General features: G+C 41.3%; 1 long non-coding RNA gene across 1 annotated transcript in view; it reads left to right on the top strand.

Moving 5' to 3' along the window:
• Positions 1 to 2,136: 2,136 nt before the first annotated feature.
• Positions 2,137 to 4,750, top strand: part of LOC117947611 — a 3,198-nt gene continuing 584 nt past the window's right edge. Inside the window, exon 1 of the long non-coding RNA XR_004657275.1 lies at positions 2,137 to 2,229. This is a non-coding gene — a long non-coding RNA (uncharacterized LOC117947611). The remainder of the gene's footprint in view (positions 2,230 to 4,750) is intronic.

The raw sequence follows: 4,750 nt of genomic DNA, 5'->3' as shown, positions 1-4,750 counted from the left end.
CCCCCCCCTTTGGCCTTTGGGAACAGACGTCTGTACATTAGTTTCCCCTTGGCTGTCTTCTGTTGTGGCTGCAACAAAAAACATAAATTTTGTAACATGTATTACCTTTTACACACACCAAGCAAAATACTCCAGTTAACTCACAACAAAAGCGGTACTCTAACCAGTGTTGTTACAAGTGTCTTACAGTTGGAGCAGCTTGAAACTGAAATGATTTGCATTTATATGGCCGGGCATTAGGCTTGATGTCTCTAGACCTTTGCATGTGCAAAGAAATAAAGACTTGTTTTGTTGAATGACAAAGTTCATAGGGCGTGTACATCCCTGCAAAAGGCATCTTCAACACACAATCTAGCATCCAGTCATACCTTTTGTATACAAACACATTCCTACCTGTTGTCCAAATTATTTTCACCAGCCTCCCCCACAAAAGGAAATGCAATTGATTGAGATCAGACCAATCAGTGATAATACAGATGAATAGTTCTATTCCTACTATAAACAGTTCACTAATGTGTTGGGAATGGCTCACATATTTGATAAAAGTCACTCACTCATCATGGTATCATTGTTAGACAACATTGCTCTGCTAAATGCTACCCTGTCACAATGCTACACAAACACTATAAGACGTCTGGTTTGTAGGAATAATTTGAAAGGTTACCTTTGCTTCGTATGTGAGCTCTTTATATATATATATGCATTATATAGCTGTCTTCATCCAGCTTTTTACTTTAATTTTGTAAAGAGTAGTAGCACAGGCCGACTTGTTCATACTTCAACTACCTTATGACCTTTTAGTTTGGTTTTTAAAACAAACATTGTTCCTCCTCTGAGTCTCCGCACACACCAGTGCATCTTGTCAAGAGTTTTTCTCATGTCAGACCGTTAGAGGCAGCCAACGGTGTGCCATTTGACCATTAACAGGGAGTAATGCAATGAAAAGGCTTAAAAGCAGAGCACACTCAATGGAGTCTGTCATTTCACCTGAAAGAGAGAGAGAAAGGGAAGAAAGGTGAGAGCTCCATACATAGTACAGTGTTTCTCAACCTGTGGGATGGGACCCCCAATGGGGTTGCAAGAAAAATTCTGGGGATAGTCAGATGTATGGGGAGAAGAAAAAAAAGAAACAACGTATTTTAGACTGGGGTGTGGTTTTTACATTACTGTTGCGGTAATGTACATTGCGGAGTGGTCGGGTTGTGAAAACCAACTTTATTTTATTGGGGGGGTCGCAACTCGAAAAGCTTGAGAACCACTGTTTCAAGCCTGTCCTTATCCAATGATTAAATCGTTATCTGCATGATGATTGAGAAAGGCAACAAGCTTTGCAGCATTTTTTCTTCTGTTTTTTCTTCTTTTGAGCATTTTTGGGCAAAACAGTATGATTACACCAGAGTCACATCCAATGTAGATTCTTGCACACTGAGCAACTGTTTCTATTGGCTGGATGTGCAGATTTACAGGTCTTTGTATGTGAAGTGGATTTTGTGCTTCGCAACACTTGCCATTTGAGTGAGTTTTAGTTGAGGTAAATGGGAGGTAAAGCAAATATTCACTAATCTTGGTCCCCATCCAACCAGGCCTTCTGGGAAAAAGCCAGGAAAAGAGAGAGGAGGGGTAGGGGGAGGGGGAGGGAATGAAAGCATTATGACATACATCTGATCTGCGCAGTCACTCACCTGAAGGGGAAAAGAGAGAGATAGACTGTGTGGGAACAAAGCAGTAAAGCAGCAGTTAATGACAGCTATCATTGGAGGCTGTGTGGTATTAAAGATGCCCTAAAACGGCTCTCACACACCACTGAGGACCACTGGAACCTCCCTGCCGTCACTTTGCCCTGTTATTCCCACGTTGACAATGCTGGTTACTAACTTAGTTCTGGGAAGCTTATTACACGGAGTCCCTAAATCATCGTTGCAGTTGTTCCCGTGGTCCTGCTGCGCCCCGCTACACCCTATACCACCTTCAGTGCCCTGCTCTGCCACAAACTACTACAACTACTATCTCTAGTCACTGTTCCATTATCTTTTATGGTGAGTGTTATTGCCACTGTTCATCATCTCCCCCCCCAACCGGCCCGTCAGACTACCAAGAGCCAGTGTCTGTCTGAGTTTTTTATCGCCACTGTCACATCATGCTTGCTGTTAGGGGAATTACTAGAATTGTTGGGACTTTATATATTATAGAGTGTGGTCTAGATCTTCTTTATCTGTAAAGTGTCTGGGGGTAACTCTAGTTATGATTTGATAATTTAAATCAAGCCATAATTAGGCAAGTGTGCACGTTACTCAGGTTGATTGAAAGACAAGAATAAAATAATATTTAATAAAAATATAGACAAAAGAATGTATGGAGAAAAATCATTAAACACATTAGAATGTGCCAGAGGCCACCAAATTTGGGCTTTAATGGACAAAAATGTCTCCGGGGGGGCGGCATGACTCTAGACTAGGGTGAACATAGTTTGATTTCCAAAGAAGAGGACACTCTCACTCAAGACACAAATTCAGACTGGCTTCTCAGAGGTTAATAAACATTATGCCTCAATGGTACAAAAATAACTTGTCTGTAACAATCTGTAACAACCTGACAAAGTAATAGCTCCCTTTTCAAATAAATAAATAGATTTAAATAATGCTCTAAATATGACCTCCATGTCTGATCTGCTCCCTGTGTGTGCTCCCTGTCTGATCTGCTCCCTGTGTCAGACCCGGCTGGCAGAAACAACCCAAACGCAGACAAGGAGTGAAAACCAACGAGAGTTTATTGATGACAGTCCGTGAACCAGATGACCAAACAAGGTGTAGCGGGGGAAATGCGGTGGCGGCAGGGGAGTGAAGATGAATCCGGAGGTTTAGAGTGATGATGGTCGGTAGGCAAATTTCTATGATGCATAGACAGAGAGAGAGACGTTACCGAACACGAATACAGACACGAAGCAAAAGACGAACTAGCAAAAGTCAGATGAAGCGTCAAACACATACGATGAACACTAACGATCCGACAGGGACTGGATGTCAGGTCACGGTATAAGAGCTGGTGGTGGAGATGATGAGACACAGGTGGGTGCTGGTTATTAGGCTGAGCCGGAACAGGTGATAGTGTGGGTGAATGAAGGAAACCACGCCTCCCCAGGTTGCTTGGCAACAGGAACCGTGACATAACAGACAGAATACAGACTTACAGACAGCAAACAGAATCAGAGCGGCGGGTGCCTGACACCCTGTATGCGCTCCCTGTCTGATCTGCTCCCTGTATGCACTCTCTTTTTGATCTGTTCCCTGTTTGCACTCCCTGTCTGATCTGCTCTCTGTATGCGCTCCCTGTATGATCTTCTCCCTGTATGTGCTCCCTGTCTGATCTGCTCCCTGTATGTGTGCCTCGCAAAGCTGCCTGCAAAGCAGCAAATATACAGTTTGACATCACTGACAAGGTCCACAATCAACACTTGCCAATCGCCAAATGCGGGTATATTTTCTGTTTGATGAGTAAATCTCAGAGCGGCCACATGGCGGGCATATGTTTCTACCAGTGATTCACTGTATTGTTTTAATAAAGTTTCCAACCCAGTCGTGAGAAGCAAAGAGAAAGAAATGATGCAGCAGAATCGATTTTGTAATGGTTGCTTTCACTTTTTAATGGAAATCACCAGTGTACGGTCAGAATAAATCAGATTTTTGTAACTGTTCACCTGCCTGAAACCAGGTTTTTCTCTACTGATAGACAACTAAGTATACCTTCAACATTTTTATGTTAATATAAGAAGTGGTGAAAAGTAGCTGAAATTGTTTGCTAAAAGTAGTGACAGTAAAAATGCTGACTATGTTGTTCAAATAGTTAGCTAAAAGTACTGCAAAAACGTATGACATGTTGTTTGCATGAATGTGTTTGCAATACATGTGTGTTGTGTGACGCAGCAGTTTGGAGCCCAAGAAGTTCCCGGGAGGGACAACAAAGTCTATCTTATCTAAAAGAGGCATGAAACAGCTTTTTCTGCTTTTACAGGAACCTACCTTTTCTTGTCACAAGCTGCCCTCTGCTGGAGTCAGCCAGTGAAGCTGGAATCCTGATTCAGGTGATAACTGTTCATCCATCAGTAACCGTTATATCAATCTGATTGCTAACAAATAAACAGACACATTACAGTTTTTTTCAATTGCTAACAAGCGCTTACACATACTTCAGATACTTTTTCTAAACTCTTAACACAGACTCACACCTACAAAACACAATTGGCCAAACGGATAATTTTCTTCTCAAAAACACATTTTGTTAACTAACTCTTCATTTCAAAATAGAACACATCAGTCTCTGCACACACTAACTTTACCAAAACCCTGGAAACCTGGCTCAAAATGATATTATTCTGTCAAAGAACACATGTTTTCACTTCACAAAGTACATGCAGTCAATCAAAGTACACCAGGTTTCAGAATACTGGCTATTGTTGACATTACAAAAACTGCATAGACTTTTATGTTTCAGTTTTACAGGTATTTGCATGCAAAACATGCAATCCACCATTTTTACACTACATTTCTTGGTTGGGAATTGTATGTCCACATGTACTGTAATGTTCACATTCAAAATCATTCCAGTAAAAAGCAAATAAGTTTGTTCTCATTTACTGTTTTCTACAGGAGGTACAGTAGAAACACGGTATGATAGCACAGCATTGCTTACAGTGAACAAAATATCCATGAAACGCATAAGAAAAACAAAACTGTAAAAAGCCCAGATAGAAAGG

Source organism: Etheostoma cragini, chromosome 7 (assembly GCF_013103735.1).
Source record: "Etheostoma cragini isolate CJK2018 chromosome 7, CSU_Ecrag_1.0, whole genome shotgun sequence".
In the NCBI taxonomy this organism is placed as follows: domain Eukaryota; kingdom Metazoa; phylum Chordata; class Actinopteri; order Perciformes; family Percidae; genus Etheostoma; species Etheostoma cragini.
Note: the sequence above shows the minus strand (reverse complement) of the source record. Positions and strands in the feature narration are given on the sequence as shown.